Genomic DNA, 24,151 nt, shown 5'->3' with positions numbered 1-24,151 from the left:
CTCAGAAGTGGCCCATAATTTTTCTTCTACACCCAGACTCTTCATTTGAAAGAGTTTAATTCCAATACAAACAGTAATAAGGAAATAAAATCATTGATGTATGTTTTTCCAATATCCATCTTTGATAAGAACTTTTCACTTCTATGGTCAATTAAAGCTCACCCTCAATAAAAAGTTAAGTTTGATTATTGACTTCCAAGGTTACTTGGTTTCTCAAATCCTCCACAATTTCAAAGAAAAATAAAGGATAGAGCCAAAGCCACTGCTTAACTGCAAAGGCAAGCAAACCAACCAAATAAATATGTTTAGCAAGAGAGTTGTAACGAAGGAGAGAAATTAGCAATTCTGAGAAGGGTCCCTCACCTGGTACCCAAAGAGAAAGGCATTTGAGGGCTGGTCCAACGTCAGCCAGCTGCTTAGAAAAGTTCTTCAGCTGTTTGAAGATGTGGGTGAAGGTCTCTCTGGGCTCCTACAGCTGCCCAGCTGACACTGATTCCTCATTACAACACTGAAAATAACCCACATCCAATTTGCCCCAAGATTTTAAACAATCCAAGAGGGGACAAGCTTTGTTTTGCACACCTCTGTTTTTAAGCCCAGTCGTGATGAAAGGAGACTGTCTCAAACTCTGGCTCAGGTGGGCTTCCTTTGTGGCCCCTCAGCGATGAAGAAGCCTCCAGCATGGGCCTCCTCACCCCCGGGCACCTGCACATGCAGTAGCTGCAAGACCCAAGGGCCTGAAGGTCGCAAGAGAAGGCCCTTGGGGGCAACGGACTACATCCCTGCCCTGCCTTGCCTGTGCCACACAGGATGCTTGGGCCTGCCCACACGCCCCGGCTATTGCCCAAACGCTGAGCTCAGATCTGAAATCAGCCTCCCTCCTTCATTCCCAGAGTGAGCCCCCAGGCCACAGAAGCATGCAACTTTCCCCATACTCAGCCGCGTGTCTCCAGCCTAGGACAGTCTGCACTGGCAGACTCAACACCCCAACTACAATGACAGTAAGGCTCCAAGAAGGTACCCTGGTGGGCAAAGGACAAGCTCCCTATGCTGTGCCAGAAATCATAGACTCCACTCTTCCAACCCAACCACCTGCCTCTGAAGACAGTATGGAACCCACTCCACACGCACACATGTGCCCACATGCACGAGTGCATGAGAAGACACACAGGATAAAGACAACAGGTTCTGAGATGGGATTTGGAAAGGCTTCTGCTTCTATTAACTCTTCAGGAATGGGGGGGGGGCAAGGGAAGGGAATGATGGCATGGAGGGAGGCAGAAGGTGTGAGGTTGGGGGAGAGGTAGGAGAAACCAGGGGAAGAAGTCACCATATTTGAGCACCTGTGTACTGCTCTGGGTGTGCTTTTCCTTGATACCCAGGCATCTATGGCTTTTTAGAGCATCCCAAGCAATTCATTCACTGAGCAGCCAGGATTGAGAATCACCATATCGAAGAGGCTCTAAGCCCCTTTGCCCCTGTTATATTATGAAATACCACCCTCCTCTACACGCTCCTCCCGGGCTCAAGACCTGTCTGGACCTACAGCTAGGAGAGAAAGTGTCACCCTGAGGAAGTGGGGATTTTTGCTTTGCATGATGATTCTGTAAAGGAGTGAATCTGAGTGTGAATTTGCTTTCTTAAACTCTGTGAATTCCTAAGGCTTGCTTTGGTCTTGAAAATAGACGCTCACGTATCTTAGAAGATTTACAACTTTTTCTGATAGGAATATTTTTCCTCCTTTTTCTCTGGGATGCAAAGCCGCTGCACTGGTGCTCACTCCTGCTTTGATTAAGGACACACAGAGAACAGCCAGATGTCATTCTGAAGAATAATTTTTTTGGCTTAGGAGAAAATGCATGCTCTAGTTCCTGATAATTGATTTGCAAGGTTCCAATTTAAGTAGCAAATTGCTCCCGTTACCCAGGTATTTCGTATCTTATACGAGCACTTAGATAGAAAACTCAATATTCCGTATGCTGACCAGGAAATGGCAGGAAGAATTGCAGTTTAAATTTTGGATCATTTCTCCATTTATTTTTTAAATACCGTTCTAAGAGGCCCCAGTTACAAATAGATCAGGGAAGTTAGAAAATAATAACGTCAATGGTGTCTATTATGTGGCCTTTTTTTTCCCCAAGAAAAGACTCGGCCCTCTCCCCAGCCGTGTAATTAATCCTGGTAACAACACCACCTGAGCCCAGGCCTGAGCCGAGCTTGAAGGCTCCAATTCACACTGGCGGAAATGGAGGGCCTGAGGTTTGTTCAGCTGTCAGTGATGGACCCAGGGCAGGAAGCCGGCGTCCCTCGGCGCCCAGGCAAGGGGAGGAAAGCGCTAAAGACCCGGGCTAGGGTTCTGGGCTTTCCAACCCCAGCTCTGACGCTTGTTCCCAATGTAAAACTTCGAGGAAAGCCATGTTCTTCCCGCACCGGGCCACGGTTCTCTCCTTTATAAAAAGAACAGGTTGGGAGACAGAATCTTTCTTCTAGCATCTTCCAGCATTAACACGCCGTGGTCCGAGCAGCCCAGGTCAACAACCAGTTGAGGCAGCAGCCTCAGAGTCAGGTTGACCTGGGCATGATGCCCAATGCGGCCCCAATGTGGCTTCCACCACTGTTTTCATCCTCCCTGCTTCCCAGCTTCATCAACAGAAAGATTAAAACAAACAAACAAAAAACAGCTGCCATCTCGCAAGTTGTTGTTGCCATTGATGCGTAAAGCACAGGAAATGCTCAGCACAGCACCCGCCTGGTGAGCTCGGGGAGTAGCTCCCCGGCAAGCTTTGCTGTTATTGTGGGAAGCAGGACCAGCCTGCAGTCTTCCCCTGAACTCCTGGACCCCATGTTGTCTTCACAGGCTCACCCCCGGGATTGTCCAGAAAGACTTGGGATTGTTAAGTGACCTCCCTGGGCAGGGGAGGAAACCTTCCAAACAGGCCCCACGCTCTCGATGGGTTTGGTCTGAGAACTTCAACATCCAAGTGCAGTCCTGCTGGTCCAGTGACGGCTGCCCCTGGGACAGAGCAGCTGTGGGCTGCCCCCATGCCGCCCAGTGCCTCTGCTGCTGCTGGGAGAATGTTCTAAGCCTGTCTCTCTCTCCCCATCTCCCCTTCGCTCTCTCGCTCTCTCCCTCCACTTCCCCAAATCCTTCACTTTTACCCACCACATACTCCATTTTCTTCCTGGCCCTTCCTTTATAGCTTCTGACCTTTTGTTCCCTTCTCCTATGAAGGGGCACACCTCCATCCCAGGACTTGAGTTTAGTGCTTAGATGACACTAATTCCAGCTCTTCCAAGCAAGTATTTTGCCCCAACCTCTAGAGCACCACATCCCAACAGACTACCCCAGTGCTTCCTCCAAATGCATCTCAGTTCCTTCAATAGGGTCTGGCCAAAACCATCCCACGAAGACTGAAGAGAGGGGTAAGCAGTCAAGAAAGAGGAGGTTATCCATCACCGGAATAAAGTACCTTGTACTCACTGAGTAATTTCTCATCATCCACCCCTCTCCCACCCCCTCACCTTGTCTCCAGTGTCTATCATTCCACACTCCCTGTCCACGTGTGCTCATCATTGAGCTCCCACTTACTTATAAGTAAGAACACGTAGCATTTGTCTCCATGCCTGAGTTGTTTCACATCATATAATGGCCTCAAGTTCCAGCTGTGTTGCTGCAAAAGGCATGATTTCATTCTTTGCAATGGCTGAGTAGCCTTCCATTGTGTATAACAGGGGTCCTCAAGCTTTTTAAACAGGGGGCCGGTTCACTGTCCCTCAGACCGTTGGAGAGTGCGCACTGTGGGCCCGGGACTAGTTGGCTGCTAAGTAGGACAGGCAGCAGCGGCAAAAACACCTGGCGGGATGGATAAATGTCCTTGTCGGGCGGCGTGTGGCCCGTGGGCTGTAATTTGAGGACGCCTGGTGTATATAGACCACATTTTCTTCATCCAATCATCCATTGATAGACATTTGGGTTGATTCCATATCTTTCATATTGTGAATAGCACTGCAGTAAACATTCCAGCACCGGTATCTTTTTGATAAAATGGCTTCTTTTCCTTTGGGTAGATACCCAGTAGTGGGATTGCTAGATAGAATAGTAGATCTATTTTTAGTTCTTTGAGAAATCTCCATACCGTTTTCCATAGAGGTTGTACTAATTTACATTCCCACCAAGAGTTTATAGGCCTTCCCTTTCCATGGAGTTCTACTCAGCCACAAAAAAAATGATGATGGAGCACCTTTTGTATTACCCTGGGTAGAGCTGGAGCCCATTCTTCTAACTGAAGTATCTCAAGTAGAGAAAAACAAACACCACATGTACTCACCATCAAAATGGTATTAACTGACTTAACTGACCAACACTTAAGTGCACATATAGTGGCCTTCCTCGCTGTGTGTCTGTATGTGACAAATGTCCCTCTCCTTTCCTATTAAGGAAAGGCCTACTCTAAATCCAAGAGGACTTCATCTGGAGATTCCTAACTTAATTACATCTATAAAGACCCTATTTCCAAGGATATCCCACTCGCAGGTACTAGGGTTTAAGACTTAGACGTATCTCTCAGTGGTCACTATTGAACCCAGTACACCTAATTTGTCTCCAATCAGTGAAATAGGAATAATTTAATCCTATTGGAGGTTATGTGCTTAGGGCATCTGACATGTAAAAGCTCACAGTTTAATGTTAATTAACTATAAGTATTATGGCTATCGTGATCATTATTACATGTTTTTGTGAGGCCAGACAACAAATTGGGGTGTGGGCCCACAGCCCATGCCCTCTGATCCGAAGCCCAGCACTTTGCCGGAATCCCCTCTTGCTGTCACAGGACAGCAGCCGGGCCCCAGGGCAAGGGAGGAAACCTTCCAAACAGGCCCCACGCTCTCGATGGGTTTGGTCTGAGAACTTCAACATCCAAGTGCAGTCCTGCTGTCCAGTGATGGCTGCCCCAGGGACAGAGCAGCTGTGGGCTGTCCCCATGCCACCAAGTGCTCATGCCCCAGATCTCACACCTAGTGTTGCTTAAACGAGGACCCCAGCCTGGCTGAGGGAATGTATCCTCTTCTTTCCATTCCTGACTCCTCCATCTTCACCCCCCCAACCACCTCCCTGGCCCCATCCCACCACGTTTCCAACCATCCTTGCAAGCAGAGCAAGCCAGCCTATACCTAACTTTCATATGATCGCCACACTTATAATTTGCATTTTCACATAGCATCCAAATGCTTTTATCCACATAACAAAGGAAGCATATAAACAATTGGGAAGGAGGGTTCTCTGCACAAGCCTACCTGCCCAATAGAAGGTCATAGAAGGTCGTTTGCTGGAAGTGCTGGGTCTAGTGGAACCCACCCAACCTCAGACTCCTGACGTCTGTCTATGAGACCGTTTTCAGGAAGTACCACTGAAAATTCCATTCACTTCCTGCAGGATGCCCTAAAATGTAGGAACTGTTTCATTCTAACCTCCCATCATCTGGGCTGGCTCTTCCTTCCCCCACCCCAGCCTCAGCCCCACCTCCATCCTGCCCTCGCCTCACTATCCCCTACTCATCTTTCAGTTCCCGGCTCGAGTGTGACTTTCCCAGGAAAGCCCCTCATCTGCTATCATATCCTCTTTCCTGTCACTCTGTTTCTCCTTTAGCACTTAGCACAGTTTGAAATTAGATGTTTATCTGGGTGATTATTTGATTATTGTCCAATAATGACAGGTAAGCCCTGGGTAGGCAGGGGATGTGTCCATTATCTTCACCACTATAATTACAAGGTGGGCTCTCTATGCAGGGAGCACAAAGTGACTTCGGCCAGCATGGGCTGGTCACCACCTCCATTGCTTGCGAAGACAGCAAGGAAGACAGAATTTCTCTGGGGGCATTGCGCTGGCTGTGGAGGCTCCCACCCACCTCCACAGGAAAGGGGCCGGTGACATCTGTCCCTTCTCCCCCACGCCAGGTGGAGGAACTTTATAAGTATCAATACAGAGAATTTGAGGGTCACGGCACCAATGGGGTTGGCATCTTGCTCCCCCTGGGAAAGCCGATGGTGAGAGGCTATCGTTGATACGCCCTGCCTGGTGGCAGAGCACTGGGAACAAGTCGCTGCCACAGGTGGCCAGGGAAAGAGGTAAGTGGCTTTTTCAGAGAAGACCTGGTGGAGGGTCCCAGCCAAAAAGACCCTCAACATATTCATTAATAAACTATGGTTTCACCTGGAATCTTTGAGCCAGGTAAATATCCTCCTGGGTTGTTGTCCTTTAGGAATTGCCCCGGTTGTGCCTGGACCTTGATCTTTCGTAAACATCTTAGCACCGGTTTGTGGTTGTCTGGAGGAGAGTCCAGCTGGAAATGTTATAAATTGATCCCTTTATGACATTCAGACATCATATTTGTAAACACTGTGTGTCTTTTCATTTATTTAAGTCCTTTTAAAGACCTAAATAGGGCCGGGCGCTGTGGCTCACGCCTGTAATCCTAGCTCTTGGGAGGCCGAGGCGGGCAGATTGCTCAAGGTCAGGAGTTCAAAACCAGCCTGAGCAAGAGCGAGACCCCGTCTCTACTATAAATAGAAAGAAATTAATTGGCCAACTGATATATACATAAAAAATTAGCCGGGCATGGTGGCGCATGCCTGTAGTCCCAGCTACCCGGGAGGCTGAGGCAGAAGGATCACTCAAGCCCAGGAGTTTGAGGTTGCTGTGAGCTAGGCTGACGCCATGGCACTCACTCTAGCCTGGGCAACAAAGTGAGACTCTGTCTCAAAAAAAAAAAAAATAAAAAAAATAAAGACCTAAATAAAGTTTAACCTATTTTATCTATAAAAGTCTTAGACATTTGTTTTTAGATTTATGTCCAAGGAACTTATACTTGTTATTTTAAATTATACCTTTTTTTACATCACATCTTCTAATAGTTGCATAGAAATGCAATTTCATTTTGTGTATTCGTTTTATATCAACATAAATTACTAATAATTTTAAAATTTGCCTATCAATCTTTTGGATTTTTTGTATAGATATTCCTGTCAAAATAATGATAAGAATCTTAATATTTATTTATTTTTCACTTAATTTGCTACTTTGGGATTATAATACAAAATGTAAAAGATGAAGCTAGAGCATGAAACCTTGTTTTATTTTTAATTTTAAAATGTTTCTAAAGGTTTATCATGAAGTATGAGACTTTCTGTAGATTGTTTGGGGACTTGCCTTCATCAGATTTTAAGAAGCTCTCTCCTACTCTTAGTTTGCTAAGAATACTTATCATGAATAAATGCTAAATTTCATTGAATAACTTTTCCACATAATTTTTCATTTTTAATCTGTTTAATATAATAAATATATAAGTCAATTCCTAATTTGAATCAGTCTTATATTCTACCTCTTTACCCTGGTGAAACCTTTCTGCCCTAAGGCATATTTTGCCTGCTATTGATACAGCTTCTCAATTGAACATTCATGGAGTATTTGCTAATAAATGTTCTTTCCATTCGTATGTTTTCAAACTTTATGTGTCCTCATGTTTCAAGTAAGAAGCATGTAACTGGGTTTTATTTCTTTTTATTCTGTTCTGACAATCTCTGTCCAAACTGGCAAGTTTAGATTATATATATTTATTGTGAATGCTGATATATTTCAATCCACTTTACTCTTTTGATGCTTTCTTTGTGCTATTTTTTCTACGTTACTATTTCTCCTTACTTTCTTCCCTTCATGTTAATTGTAATTTGTCGTATTCCATTTGCTTTCTTTACTTGTGTATGTTTTATTGCACTTCTCTTGATTTTTGAGGCACTTTGGCTGTGGAAGGTCTTTGAGGCCTGAGTTAAGACGGTTTGTTTCATGAAAAATAACTACCATTTCGAAAACAATTTGGTGAGGAAGGAAGCAATGTTTTTCCTTTTTCCGAATCTTTTTCATGTCTGGCTTAACAAAAGACAGTAGAATTCTCACCTGAAGTATGTGAAGATACGTAGTTGGGAGAGGGATGAGTATTTTAGTAGTCTTTGCAGATAGTTTTAGATATTCTCCTTTGATATTACACCAAAACTCAGTAACTGGTAGTTTCTTAAATGTAATTTGCAATGTGGAATCCAAAGTTGTGCATTGTTTCAAAAAAAATCTACTGGCCACTTTAATAGATCTTTTACCCAAGCATAACTTTGTGGCATCATTCATTGGTCATTTGGGATACATTAGCTCACAGTCACACAAATCATACAAATGTTAACATATTTCATTATACAGTATCAAAGACTCACCTTTGTTGATATCACTACCAATCTCATCAGAAAAGTCCTTAAGCATTGGGAAGCTGTCAAGCTCGTGATGGTCGATGTATTTTCCAAATTTCCATTTTTTGTTTTAAAGCTTGAATGGTATGGTTGCCAACACACACTGTCAGTGGTTTTCTTTGAAGTGACAAGCTCTGTTTATCCACTTCTGAGAGAGCAGGGTGGGAGGGCTGGATGAGAGGCAGATGGTTGCTTTCAATCCCACAAACTGCATCCTAAAAGGCGACCAAGTCCAGCAGCCTCCGACCAGAATGCAGCTGAGACAGCCACACTGGCCCCATGGGAGGTGAGGGGAGTAAAGCCCTGATTCAGACCTCTGACTGGGTAGCAGAGGGCAAGCTCAGCCTGTCCCAGGACCACCCTCCTGGGGGGCCGGAGAGGACATCCTGGGCTTTCAGCCCACACACCCAGGAGCTGCCTGCACTGCCCCCTCTCCAGCTAGATGAGCATCCTCCAGTCTCAAGTTATCCACAGAAGAGTGACGATAATGGCAAACTTCAGCCACAATGCACTGGGCATCCGTTACTGTCTGGGCTCTAGGTGCCAGCAGCAAACCAGCCAGGCAAGTCTCAACCCGAAGGAGCTGATGTTCCAGTGGGGACACCAGCTGGGCACTGTCGTGAGGATAAGGGGTGGGAAATGAGAGGACAAAAGCCAAACCTGGCCAGAGGGGTGACCTCTTAGTACTGAAGAGACCAGGGTGTCATCTGTCTTACTGGCCCCATCTATCTGATTATTTTCCACCCCCAAATTCCCAAATATCAATGACAATTACACTGACTTCATACCTGACATTTTGGTTAGCTCATACACAACTACGATAGCTAGATAAAATATAAAAAATAGTTCCTGCACATCCCACTATGATTATTCTGGAGTCTGAGCATCCTAGAAATTTCAGAAAATCCTCCCCCTTTGATAGAGTGAGACAGATTCCAGATCTAAAGCATTTTAAACAAAACCGTCTCTCTCTCTCTCTCACACACACACACACACACACAGACACACACACCCCACCACCATTCTTTTAGGGTCTTCTAGGAATTTTGGTCTCCTAGGAGTACATTATAAAATGCAAATAACCCACGAGGAGGTCACACTTAATGCCACCAACGGTTTGCCCTTGAGTTAACAATTAACTCCTTAGGAGAGGCTTACAGTTTGCAGAACTTTCCAGCAGACCTCAGAAATCAACTGCCGACTCTCTCACTCCACTAATGGGCCCCAACAAATGAAGAAACTCTGGGGGAGGGGGGTGCGCAGGAAAAGCAAGCACCTTCCGGGGATCACGCACCCCGCTGGCAGGAGGGTCAGTGGGGAAGCCAGTTGCAGACTCTCGCTCCCGGCCTGCAAGGCCTCCTGTTCCTTTTGGCATAATCGAAGGCTTCCGACCACGTGTCACCAGGGCAGCTCCTGTCCAGAAGGGCTCCCTCTCCAGGCTGCAGGCGCCTCGCACAAGGTCCCTGCAGCTCTGGGAGTTGTTCTAGAACCTGCCTAAAGTCCACTCACCACTGGGTCTCCAGGCCCAGCCCTTCAGCCCGCTTCTCTTCCCCTGGTGCCACCTTCCAGGGTCCCTGTGCCGCCGAGCGCGGGCACACCTGGCCCAGCCTGGGCACTTCTGCTCAAGCCCAGCTGCAAAGGTCCTTTTTGTCTGGAAAGAGGACTCAACAGCTGTTGTGATAACACGCCTCACACAGCACCTAGGGTGTGCCCCACGGGGTGGGAGGGTAGAAGAAACAAAAAAAAAAACAAGAGACATCTACAACACAAGGAGGAGAGTGATGAATGCTCTTGGGGCAGACCCTGAGCCAGCCCCTTTCTGCAGAGCGGCTCCTTTGGAAGCTTCTGGAACCCAAGATCTCCTCCTCCAGCATCCCGCTGCTCCACATCCCTCACCTTGGCTCTGCTGGTGAGGGCATGGAGGGCCCACAAAACCAGTGGGAGACACAAGGGAGTCACCCTGAAGGCCAAGCCCCCAGTTGTCACAACTTTCAGTTGAGACTTCAGTCATTCAGCACCCCGAGAAGCCCCTCACTAAGATCTTTTGGTTTTGTATTATCAATTCAAATAGTCACTTTGCAAAATTGAACGACATGGAAGGTAAATCTTAATGTGTCTATACGAGCATAGACCAACACTCCCTCCTTCAGATGAACTATCACTTGCCCATCACAGCCATGGGCCTGACTGGCCCTCTGCATACAGTAATTGTCATCTTTGGTGCAAGTCGGTGCTTTTCCAGGGGCATAGAGGCACAGTTGTGCAGTTTCAGGTAGAAACTTCCTTTTCATACATAAGTAAATCTAAACCTAGTCATAGACTCCCAGCCCTAGAATTTAACCAATGTCTTATTAACAAATCTCTTCAATAACTACCCTTCCTCTGGCCATCTAATCTAGGTCCATGAGAAGGAATGTATGGGGATTTCAGGAAATTTCCAGGCATAGCCTCTTATACATAGTTCTCGGGCCATAGTCTCTTCATTGACTGAGGACTTGCCCCCTGCCCTTCACTTGCCCGCCCCCACCCCTCCACCAGCCTCCGTCGCCTTACCGATCTCCCGAACCAAACCTTGGTCTGCCTGTTCATGTTTCCCAGTCCTGTTTAATTGATCAATCAATTCTGTCTCATCATTAAAATTTGCATTTATAGAATCCCCTTTTCCTTACGTATCTCCTAGGAATCGGGGCACATTGCTCCCAATACACACGTTTAGTCGTCCCTCGGCATCCATAAGGGATTACTTCCAGGTCTCCCCTACACCCAAATCTGCCATGCTCGAGTCCTTTTGCATATAACTATGCACAACCTCCCATAGACTTTAAATCACCTCTAGATTGCTTATGATACCTAATATAATATAAATGCTATACAAACCATTGTTATGCTATATTTTTATTATGTATTATTTTTATTGTTTTACTGCTATCTTTATATATATATATATATATTTTCTCTCAATTCTCATTTGTTTGAATCTTCAGATGTGGAACCCGTGTGTAGGAGGGGCGGACTGTATTCTAGGGGAAGAGAACAATTTATCGCATGTTTATCACTAAGCAGTTCAAGCAAAGGTGAGGCATCCCTTCCCTGAGAGGTCGCCACAGGAATTATAAGGAACACGGGGTGCTGCCTCCCCAGTGTAGGAGCCTGGCGGTTTGGGCGGGATCGATCCCAGCCCCAGCTCCATGAGCGGGCCCGGATCTGTCTAAACCATGATTCGCCAATCATCATGTTCTCACGCTCTCAAAACAAAAATTGATTCAGAAATGGGCCTTTGACCTAAGTTTGTCCAATCCCAGTGAAATCTAGGACTTAGGTTCTACGGTTGGGAAGAAGAAATAGCCCCTCTGTCCCACTGGACTTGCGTGGGAAAGCGCGCATTCCCCTCTGCTTGTTCCTGGCAACTGTCTTGAGACCACATAGTGAGCCGGCCTTAGGGTGGAGCTGACGCCATGGAAAATACAGGGAAGAGAAGGAAAAATATCCAGTCTTTGATGTCACCCTGAGCTTCTGGATCAAACCTTGCTAAGTATCAACCCAGCCTCTGGACTTTTCAGTGACATAAAAACTCTTGTTATCTTTTTAAGCTAGTTTGACTTGGATTTTCTGCAGCTTATAGCCAAAAGCATATTAGCCAATACAGAATTTCATGAATCCAGTAGGAATTTTGCATGGTCCTAGGTGACATCTAAGATGCCACAAATCCTGCAATCCACAACAATTTTTAGGGGGCAGGTGAACCAGGAAGGGTGAATACATCTGAGCCCTAACCCCCGCTCCCTCAGTAATTCAGCATTGTTCTCCTTACTAACAGTCCCTCTTGCATAGACACTAATGGCATTGGAGCTCCCCAAATTGTTGCTATTTACAGCGCAGAGAGTTGAGGATATTCTATTTTTTTCAGCCACTACGTATACCTCTAAAGTTTGACTTCGGTAGCAGGATGCCACAGCTCACCCGGACCCGGAGGCACTTTGCACAGATGTGCAAGGACGCTCTTCCCCTCCCTTCTCCCAGCTTTCTGCCCGCTCCCTGATTCTCCCACCCCTGATCACCCCTGTGGGCCTTCAAAGGGTTAAATGCTAGAGAAGTGGCTTTTAAGAACAGCTGGAAACAAAGTGTTGCCCCAGGCTGACAGCAACCAATAAAAGGTCAGGAGGTCAAGAGAATCATTTTTTTTTTCCATGGGAATAATTTTCTAAGGGAAATGGTAAAGTTATTTAAGTCACCAGGTGGGACACATAAAGGATAATCTTTTCTGGCTCTCAAGAAATGGATGACGTTTGACCTCACAGATTTTGCCTGTCTCTAATTTACGTAATGAACCCCAAACCTTGATAACATTAAATGACTTTATACACACACACACACACATCTGCCATACTGTTTTTGTTTTTTGGGTTTTTTTTGTTTGTTTGTTTTTTGTGAAATAATACCACCTCTTTGGAAATAAACATTGAGGAGGGGAGAGAGGGAAATAAAATGTTCTTACCCTTTAACCTAGTAATCCCACTCTCAGGAATGCAGCCCAAAGAAATATATTCAACAGGGGAAATAAGCTTCATGTGCAAAGATGTTCACTGCAATATTATTTATGAGAGAAAAAAAAAACCCTAATGCTTCAGCAAAAGGGGGCAGGCTATTAAATTATCACACATCAATGTGAGAGAATATCATGGACCATTAAAAATGCAAAGCAACAACATGGAAAATGTCAACTTAAAAAAGCAGACATAAAACAATTTGCACAGATCGTTTTGACTAGGTGACTGCATCTTTGGTAAATAAAGAATGGAAAGTGCAGCAATGATGATGAGTGTTAAATTGAGCCTGTAGAATAATGAGAGATCCCTTTCTTTTCCTCACTTTTATGTAACGTTAATTTATTTTCTCTGATTAAAAATATAATTTTGTTAGGGAAATGAAAATGTTCATAAATTGTGGTGAGAGTTGTACACCCTTGTGAAGGTACTAAAAACTATGGAATTGTACCCATTCAGTGGTGAATTGCCTGGTATGTGAATTATATCTCAATAAAGCTGTTGCAAAACATGTAATTTGGTTTGTAAAAATGTGAACCACTTTCAGTGAAGAAAGAAAAAGGTCTTTGTTTCCAATTTAAGGAATAGTGCCATTCAGCAGCTGGATTATACAGGGATTTTAAATGAATTCTCAACACAATTTATTAAGTTGCTAACAAATACCACCTTGGGCCCTGTTTCAACCAGAGCACACCCAGGGTGCTTAAGGGGACAGGAGCCTGCCTGGTCCCTCTTGAGATGAACTAGGGATTAGTGGGGAAAAAAAAGTTCTAAAATCAGACAGATGGAGGCCAAATTGCAAATCAGCAGCATGATCATAGTACTGTTCCGGGCAGCTGATGTTCTCTCTGAGGCTGTGTTTCTTCCTCAACAAAATAGAGCTAATTCCACCTTCCTAATAAGGTTGTTGTGGAAATTAAAATGCATGATGCATTTTAATAAACATCTGAGGCATAGAGGATACTCCGTGTTTACTATATTTTTAGTGAAAAATGGAGGTGCAATTGAACACAGTTTTCGAATTACTTTGAATTTTGTTTAGGGGAAGGAGGCCCCCCACAATGAGCCTGTGATTAGCACGCTGCTGTGCCCAGGAGCTGAGTCAGTCTGAATGACCCCTAAAGCGCATGAACAGTGTTTTCTAAAAGTCTGACCTCGCCACTGGTCTCTTATCCCCAACAACCTGACCCTACAACAATCGTGTTTGTCTGCACGGCCTATCCCAAATCACCTAAGCCTGGAGAGGAGAGAGCAAATCTTTATCCCAGGGCTCCTAGAATAACTGTTCAAATGAAGTCACCTAAACCAGTTTCCCATGGCCCCGTAAAGTCCAGTTGGAGATTTTCACTCATGATGAAAGTGACTTCCTCCTAGTGTGAAAATCCTGCAGAGTAATGACAATCACCAAGGCTCTGGGATTCGAAAGACCTAGAGCTGAATATTATCTCGATACCCTTTACAGCCTTCACGCAAATTACTTACTATATCTGAGACATGGTTTTCTCCACTGGAAAATGGGGCTTACAAGGCCCAAGTCATATTGTAGAAAGGATTAAATGAGATGAAATATAAACATTATCTGGCACAGGGTAGATGCCCAGTAAATGGTAATATTATCCTTTCTTCCTGGTTGCGCTGTGATTGATGGGCATCTCTTCCGCTAAGATTGACTCATTCATCCTCCTCCTCTTTCTCTTTCTCCTGCTCCCCAGCTTCACTCCCACCCCTGACTCCTTCCTCTTGCAAGCCCCAGAGCGTAAGCCTCCAAATGTCCGTCAGCACCGACCCGGCCCACAGCATATGGCTCTGTCCAAACTCCCCGTGATCTCACCCAGTTGGACTGTTATTTTTACAGACTGGTATTGAGAAGCATAAACCAGGAATTTTTTTACACGCTGCCACGCTGGGTATTCTCAGGCCTGCGGTGCAGATGGAGCGTTCCTAGAATTTTACGGTGCTGTTGCACACGGGCGTCTGCGCTCTTCTTCAGACGCACAGCCTCCCGGCGCCAGAGGAAGGCAGCGGAGGAGGGCTCCTCACTCCCTCCCTCCACACTCTGTCCGCCTTGTGTGCCAGCCGGGCATTCCCTGGGGCAGCTGCTGCCCTGGGAGAAAGAGCAGATGGCCAGGTGGACAGGCAACTCTGCGGCCAGCGACCCTGGGCACCCAGGGTGCGAGAGTCACGGGTCGGGCAGCACGTAGCCGAGGAAGCTGAGCTGCGTGTCCCAGACAAGCAATCCCGTCCCCCTGTGGCCAGGAGCAATGAGCGTGGCGTGGAGAAGGCTGGGGAGTCACACGTTCCTATCTCCCTACTTGCCATCACGGGGAAAAACAAGAATTCACAACATTTGGACGTGTGCTAGAATTGTTTAAACTGTAATAAATTGCCTGTGTAAATTATGAAACACGAGCCATGTTTTTTGTTCTGTAATCGTGTGAAAAGTACACACACGGACACAGAGACATATATATTTATATTCACTTTCTGCAGCGTCGGTCACCTGTGGTCAACGGCAGTCTGAAAATATTAACTGGAAAATTCCAGAAATAAGCAATTTGTAAGTTTTAAATTGCAGACTGTTCTGGGTATCGGGGTGAAATCTCCTGCTGTCCTGCCCCATCCCACCTGGGATGTGAATCATCCCTTTGTCCAGCATGTATATTATATTTGTATAACAAATTTTTTTCCAAAAGTAGAAAGGAAAAGCAAAGGAAAGTACAAGCACTTTGGCCTTACATGAGTAGCATGTTATAGCAGCACCACCTCCCACCGGTGTTCCCCCTCCCTCCTCCTTCTCACCCCCTCCCTCTCTCTCTCTCTCTCTCCCCACCCCGTGTCCCCCTCTCTGGGAGGACTCACGCAGTTTTCTTAGCTTATTACACGCATTTCTGACTCTCAGTGGCCCAATAATTTGCTGTCATCGGTTATGGCTTCTTTCTTGGTAACTGCAATTATTTGAAAAACAATGTCGGCATGAAAGTCTTTCTTCTTTCTCCCTGGCAACCGCTCGGGGTTTTGTCCCTCACGTTCCCTGTCTTGCCGCCTCTCCCGCCTGGCTTTTGCTTCTCTCTGTCCTCTGTCTGCCTCACCCCTTGCCCAGCTTGCAATGTCCCTGGAAGAGAACGGACAGGGTGACCTGTGTCTGGCCATGAGGAGCAACCACTGTGCCCTCACACACTACAAGTGGGTCCAAGGCCATGGCCAGCAGACATGCTAACCAGCCCTCCAAATACTGCGGTAATGCCATGTGCATGCCAAAAATGCACCCACCGTGGCGGGCCCCAAGAGGGACACGCAGATGCCTCTCTCCCTCGCTCAGACTGCACAGCAGAACAACTCAAAAAAAAAAAATTGCAAGGGCTTGTTCCCATCCTCAGGGCCTAAGGCCTCAGAGCTCCTCAAAGAGAAGAACAAATGTTCACGACTCCTTTCAGCATTCTAAAAATGCTAATAAAACCCATGTACTGGCCCACAGGGGACTGCCCACGATGGCTTAATTGTCACATGTCTCTGCTCTGGCCTGGCATGGCATTGACACAATCTGAGATAACTGCCAAAACCACACAGATCAGAGCCCTAAAGAAGACAAATGTATCATTTATTACAGCAAAAAAGTAAGGAAAATAATTATTCCCTAACAAACTAGCATGGTTAGTGGACAGAAGTCTTTCTAAACACCAAGACCAGCAGGCAGAGATTCTTGAAGAAAAGGGTCCTTAATACAGAAATAGTCAACCTCAACCTCACTCCAAAGGAAGGCCCTTGGTAGCTGTCTGGGTCAAGGTTATTGTGCAAGTGAGGCTGAAGGGAGAGACAACAGCTGCTGCTAGCCCAAAACTCCTCCACGGCTTCCCAGGATACAGTGCTGAGTGGACATCTTCATAAGTCACTGTCCCAAGCACTGAGAAATGGAAGAGGGACAACTTCCACCTCTTGACTCAAATCCCCAGAGTCCAAGGATGGACACTGGAGATATATCATCTCTACAGGGCTCCAAAATGGACAATACAGAGATCTTTTGCCAGTTCCCCATCACGTTTATAGATACCTGTGGCACTCCTCCCTAAAAGGCACTAACCTGCAAAAGCCCGTTGGTTAAAGACGGTGCTAAGAAGAGTAAACTCAGAAGCTGGGTCCCTCATGCAGGCCAGCTCAGTGAGTGCAATGGCTTCATGCCCACCTCCCTAGCACTCTGCCATGACATGAGCTCTGCACGTCTCTCTTCTCCCCCTCTGCTTCTCCCAACTCCTGGGTCTGTGGCGGACAGCCAGTGAGCTTTCCCTCTACCGTGAAGTTCAGTCTGGTAACCAGTGAATTGCCCACCTATGTCCCACCATCCCAGAGATGCCCCACGGTCCCAGAGAGTGCTGTCAGCCCAGCCATGTAGAAACCGTGCAACAACAGTGGACAGAAATGATTGCCATTCCTAGACAAGCAACCAAAATCCAGATGAAGTTCACCTTGAAAAACTATGAAAACAACATGAACATTTTACAGCCCTGTCCTTTACCAGCCTGGTCCATGTGCAGCAGGGTCACACTAATAGCTGAATTGCTCGGGAGCATTTTCTTAGCATATTCCAAATTCTTAATAAGTAAATTGATAGAAAAAGAAAGAAAGGCATTTCCTGTAGACTGTTCTGCTGACTGTAACCAACAATACTGACTTCACCAGACCTTGTTGACACAAATACTTGTTCCCTTGCTCCCTTAAGGGCTCTGTTCACATGGACCTCGTCAAGAGAAGCTAAGAGAGAGACCTGATAGTCCCATTGTCACAGCTGCCCCCATGGAACCTCTCCTCCAGAGGGCTCTGAGACTCTCCACTGGATGCTGATTGTTCCAGAAATCCCCAGAACTATTTGTTTCATTGGACACTTTTCCCTAAGAACTCATAATTTAAATTTAGTCTACTTGTTGAATTATCAATAGCCTGTGCCAGTTTATTTCATGTTTCAATTGCAGATAAAACTGGTTCTCTTTATGCAATTTAGTATTTCAAGTTATGGTACCTATTTGTTTTTACTTCTCCTTTTAATATAAGTAGCGTTTCTTGAGTGTGTTTTTTAGGGACCACCCCTGCCAGGCAATAATTTCGCTTTCCTTACTTCATTTAGACTTGACCATAACCCGAGGAATCCTTGTTTCTTGGGTAAGGAAATTAAAGATAGTGAGGTGGTGAATTCTCTAAGATCCGCCGCTACCCCCGTTCACAGGGGTGAAATAGCTCTGACGCCAAATTCTCTGGTCCTGTTATAATGCCACACAGCCACTCAATGTCCTTTTAGAAAACAACTCTGGACCAGGCGCGGTGGCTCACGCCTGTAATCCTAGCACTCTGGGAGGCCGAGGGGGCGGATCACTCGAGGTCAGGAGTTCAAAATCAGCCTGAGCAAGAGTGAGACCCCGTCTCTACTATAAACAGAAAGAAGTTAATTGGCCAACTAATATATATAGAAAAAATTAGCTGAGCATGGTGGCACATGCCTGTAGTCACAGCCACTCGGGAGGCTGAGGCAGGAGGATTGCTTGAACCCAGCAGTTTGAGGTTGCTGTGAGCTAGGCTGACGCCATGGCACTCATTCTAGCCTGGGCAACAAAGCAAGACTCTGTCTCAAAAAAAAAAAGTAAAGAAAAGAAAAGGAAAGGAAAGGAAGGGAAAGGAAAGGAAAGGAAAGGAAAGGAAAGGAAAGGAAAGGAAAGGAAAGGAAAGGAAAGGAAAGGAAAGGAAAGGAAAGGAAAGGAAAGAAAAGAAAAGAAAAGAAAAGAAAAGAAAAGAAAAGAAAAGAAAAGAAAAGAAAAGAAAAGAAAAAACAACTCTACCTCTATCATTTTGGAGGCATAGTATTCATATAGTTGCTAAGTTGCTCTTCTTGCTGTTTGTTGAGGGTGGGGAGCTTGCCATCCCGTGTGGCTCATTTCAGTAAGAGCCACATGCAGTGGCATGTGCCAGCAAGTTCTGAGAATGGATTTTCAGAGAGGAGATTGTCCTTGTCACCATGAGCCCCATCCAAACCTGGTCAGGGCTTCTCCTTCTTAAAGTCAGTGGCATGATTTTCATCTTCTCTACACCCCAGAATTGTCTGCTCCTCTGTTTTATTCCCTTTGAGAGGCTCTCACTTTTGAGGGCAGATGTTTTATTCATGTCCCTCCCCCTAGTTCCTAGCACAGTACTTGGCATTCAGTAGGCACTCAATAAGTACCGGTATGTGATAAAAAATGAGTTAATCGAGAGATTGATTAGTTAATGGAAATAGCATTACTGGATTTGTTTTTAACGACAAAGCAAAGGAGCTTGATTTCCTGCGCCGGATCCGCACCCAGATTTACCTGTGTCAGCCTCTGGGTCCTTCCTTTTACTACCGAAATTGGTGGCCGAAGCATCCTGTATTTAAAGCTCTCAGAGAAAATAACACACAGGGGCTTTCGGATTGCAGAGTGTTTTATGCTCACGTACTTATAAACCAGGGTTCAAGATAACTCCTGAAAGTAAGATACCAGCTCTTTTCTCTCTTGCTTTAAGGGAAGCCACAGGTGCATGCCAGCCCAGCTCAGACGCCATTCGCTTTGTGCTGGTTCTGGACTCCACCCGAGGGCCTGGGCAGCTGTCTTCGGAGAGGCTGGACCTGTGAGAGCTGCATGGAAATCATGCACTCGGGGTTCTGACCTACAGATGTGGAGGGTCAGGGGTCTTGAGATCACTAACACCGTAGGGCCTTTGTTGGGAAGACACACAGATAAACAGACCCTAGAAAGAGACAAAAGGAGGGGAGACGCAAGGGAAAAGGAAGGAAGTGCAGAAAGGGAAGAGAGACAGGGAACAGGGAAAGAGCAGGAGACAGGGAGTGGTGGGAGGGCCTTGCACACTCCAGGGCAGCCCAGGAGAGTACTGAGAAAGTAGTCCTAGCACCTCGGGTGCTGAGCGTTCAGAGAGAACTCTAGCCAAAGAGTGTTTTCATCCAAAATTCCATATTATTAGAATCTTTGATTAAAAGGGAATTTAGAGCAATGCTGCTCAGGAGATTCACCTGGGGAGAGTTATAACAACGCAGATTCCTAGGCCCCACCCTCACACCTTCACAGATCGTGATTCTGTGTGGGTCTGGGGGTCTGGGAGTGGATATATATCGCTAGCAAACTCCCAGGGTGATGGCCGGAATAACCAGATTTGGAAACTTCTGTCTTAGCGTTTGCCCAGCCCTGTGGAAACATGCATTCCAGCTGTGCTGACACCACCTGCACGCTTGCAAGGGCAGGAAGCGCATGACTTTTGAGATAACTCTGGTTGTTAGAAAATTCTGGGTTTTTTTACACAGTGCTCATATCTGCCTCAGGAACTGAGCTCTACCAATTTAGAAAAAAAGAATAAGGCAAGAAATTGAAGATGTGCATCCTTTGGCCCCAACAGGGAAGACATAATTAGAAAATCAAGCCGCTGCTCCCACTTCTCTAACATCCTTTATTCTCTTCTGTCAAGATGCCCAACACCCAATTACTATGAAATCCAGCGTAGCCACGAGGACAGGTTCTGTGTTCATATTTCTGATTATGTACGGCCTCCCCATGCCAGTCTAAAAGGCGCATCATGCAGAAAACCCCCTTTACTGGATCAATGGGACAGTAGGAAAGATTTGCTATTTCTTGTCCATTCTTCCCAGAAAAAGACAGCCTCAGTTTGACTTCCTAAGAGGAGACATGGCGGACCAATGCCTGCAATGCCTGCATGTGCTATGGAAATTCTTCCCCAACCAGCAAACCAGATAGAGGTTCTCGACTCTGAATTAACAGTTTCCTCAAAAGCAGGGCCGGGGTGTCTCCTCTTTGAAACCCTTGAGAAATCTTTGCATTCACTGATTTGACAGCTCCAAGGGAGTCTGTTTTTAACAAGGCTTGGAAATCTTTTCAAGGAGGTCTCTTTCTTCCTTAAGAAGAGGCTCCCAGCCCCCCTCCACCCACAGACCCGGCTGCCCACCGTTACTGTTCGGCTGGGTTGGCCGGAACCCCAACACACTGTCCTGGTTTCAAGTCTGAGAGCGTCGTGTCATTCAGGAAAGGGGTGGGGAGGCACGGAGACAAGGTTCCTGCTGGCTGTCAGTTCTTGCCATGAAAAGTGATTGATGGGGAACTAGGAAGAAACTCCTGGCTGAGTCTTGGAACAGAATAAATATACAAACTGAAACACTCCTGGGGGAGTTCTGCATGACATAAAAGAATCCAAAGGCCAGAAGGGATTGTTCTAGCCAGCCCCCCTCCTTCCCTGCAGGAAAATACTGCCCTGCAGCACAGTGAGCGTGAAGAGGGTAGAAATGCAAGCTGCCTTCGGGATTCCGTTAACCCTGGGAGATTGTGGATCCCTTGCTAGCTGGGAAACTCCCACTAGGGAAGCCGGTGCACAGGCAGCCCAGGTTTGGAGGGAGAAATAAGCCAGGGGACAGCCCCAAGCACTCACGGGCAGACCACCAAGCTAAAGGCAGGGTGAGCACGTGGGACGAGCTTCCCTGAGACTCACTATGCATTCGAGAGCCAGCTCCAGCCCTGCCGCAGAGGGGCTCCCACAAGTCAAACCAAGCACACGGGCACGAGAAATCCAGAAAACCTACACCTATGGAGCATCTGTTGTGTATCAGGCACCGCATAACCTGGTTTGATTTCCACGCTCTATGGAGGCTAAATATTTCCCCATTGTACAAATGAGGAAGAGGACAAAGGATGTGCCTCGGGTGGTGAGGCTAGTGGATGAGGGGTTGGAGATTAAGAACACACATCCATCTAAATCCGGAGAGCGTTCCTTTCCTACAGCAGCCCGCAATTCTGCCCCTCGAGAAATAACATTTTCAGTGGAATCTAAGAAATAAGGACCATTTCTTCACTTCCTTAGTCAGCCAGTGGGGCTCCCGGTCACATCTGGCCATGCCCCCTTTCCATCCTGCTGCATCTTGTGCAAAGACCTGGGTAGGACCACCAGGGGGTCTTTCTAAGTCTCACCCCAAACCCAACGCAAGGTTCCCCCAATCTGGAGGAAGAATCGCCCTTAATACACCATTGTTAACCAGTAATTGCTTTCCTTTGCGCTGCTTCACCTTTTCTAAAGCCATGGGCAATTTCTCCCAGCATCTACCTTCTTGAAGCTTTTGTTTAAGTCTTTAAAAGACACGGCTTTCCAAAGAAATAATTAAGGCTTTCATGCCCCACACTTTTAACAAATATATTTTGACCTCGTTTCATCCCTTTTTGGAAGGGAGCAGTTTTCTGGCACCTTAAAGGGATTTTCATTCAATTATCCTCCTGAATCCTCTTTTCTTCTTGCGGCACAAAAAGCTTCCCGTTTGCCTCCAAAGGTGAAATTAGGTGCTTGTCCATTCAGCATCAGGCAGGGTTTTAAATTGGATGAAATAATAATGCTGCTTTGAATTTCAAGGCGGCCTTCACTGAAAGAAATTAGAATCTGCCCCTAGAAGCTGTCCCATCATTCAGGGCCCTTCCATTCTCTCGGTGCTCTGGGGGAAGGGACAGGGCAGGGCTGGAATTCCAATTCACACGAACAAACAAAGACTCTTTAAAAAGTTTATTCAAGAGTTAGGATAAAGCCAGGGAGACTGTGTCCTGTCCCTGAGTGCTTCTGGGCCAGGAGAGGGTGCTGGTCTTTATACTTAAACAACCTCACCCTCAGCCCGGCTTCGTGCCTGGAGGCAAACCTTCCCCAGTGAGGACTGAAGGGCCGTGAGCATTTTCTTTTTAATAAAACAGAATGAACTCGAAAGGAATGATGATTAAAATCAAACAAAATTCACCAGAAAAAAAAAATTAAAAAAAAAAAAAAAAAACGATTGGGATTAGTTTGACCCAAGCCTTTATCTTTTCATTTAAAACAGACGGCTTCTCCCAAATATGGCAGCTGAGGATGAACAGTTTCGTTATATTCTTCATAAAGCATCTAAAAATTGCCTCCCCGCCATGCAGGACCACCCGAGGACACACACACACACACACACACACACACACACTCCCTAGACAGCCAACAGAGCCATCAGCAGGAGAAACCTGACCAATTGGCATCCTTTAATCAGTGGAGATATTTTAAATAACTCAGATGAAAAGAGTATCGCCCGTGTGCCTCCTACCGCATGCCTGAAATACCTGCCGTTCACTGTCAGGCTGAGATGATTTTATTCCTAGAGAAAAGTAAGGAGTAGGTAACAGAGTGACAGCATGTCTTGGGGATAATCTGCCAAATTTATTCCAAAATTGAGGGATTCTCGTTAACCCAGTGTCACCTGGCAGAGGAAAGGGTCTGAACTGACTTGCACAGAGAGAGAAAAGCGAGTTGGGTTGAAGCTCTGGGGGAGGGGAGGCAAGGCAGGAAGGCAGAGCGGAAAGCGCAGAGGAATATTCGCTGGGAGGGGTCAGGGCACACGCGGGAAGGAAAACCAAAAAGCAGAAACGAGCCAGCAAGGACAGCTTTTTTCTGCTTCTCAATTCTGCCTAAGGCCAGAATGGGGTCTTACTCTATTAAATCTCCTAACCCCCGTGCATTTAATGCTCTAAAACCCATCTGCATAAGAGCCTTTAATGTTTTATGAGCGTATCTGTTCCACGGAGAAATACCCGCGGATCCGAGCGGGACTCCCCGCGAGCTTCTTCCCTTGGCATGCGCAGCGCCGCAGCCCCAGCGAGCCTCTGAAGCTGCAGCCATCTTCCACACTGTCTGCAGGGGGGGGGGGATGGAAGCATTTAAGACACAGGTTCTTCTAAAAGGTACCAGATTTTATGGACACCACCAGGCATTCTCTGCCAGAAAGAAAGAATTCACCCCACTGCCCACACAGCGCGGAGGGAAAACGGCTTCCCTGGACTCAGGGCCTGTGGGTACCCAGCCTCTGAGACTTTCTTTTAGTGAAAACGTGAAGTCTTTCAGCTGTCACCATTCCCATTGTCCTCAGAAGGTTACAGCACAGGCTGCCGGGCCCCACACCCAGAATCTGTGACTCAGTAGGTCTCGGGTGGGACCTGGAGACTTACCTATACAACCACCTCCCAGGCCATGCCGGTGCCGGTGGTCCAGGGAGCCTCTTTAAAACCGCTGGTCTCAAGGATAGATCTGGAACCACCGAGGATAGACCTGGAACCACCGAGGATAGACCTGGAACCACGCAGTCAATCGGGCTTCATCACGTTCACGTCCCAAATTGGGGAGTCAGGGGTTTGCAGCCTGTGTTTCTTTCTTTCATTTCTGTCCCTGTCAGCCAAGTAAGGATTGTTACAAACTAAGAGTTGTGGCAAGAAAACAATCAAAAACCCAACCTCCAGCACTCGCAA

Source organism: Microcebus murinus, chromosome 7 (genome assembly GCF_040939455.1).
Source record: "Microcebus murinus isolate Inina chromosome 7, M.murinus_Inina_mat1.0, whole genome shotgun sequence".
In the NCBI taxonomy this organism is placed as follows: domain Eukaryota; kingdom Metazoa; phylum Chordata; class Mammalia; order Primates; family Cheirogaleidae; genus Microcebus; species Microcebus murinus.
Note: the sequence above shows the minus strand (reverse complement) of the source record.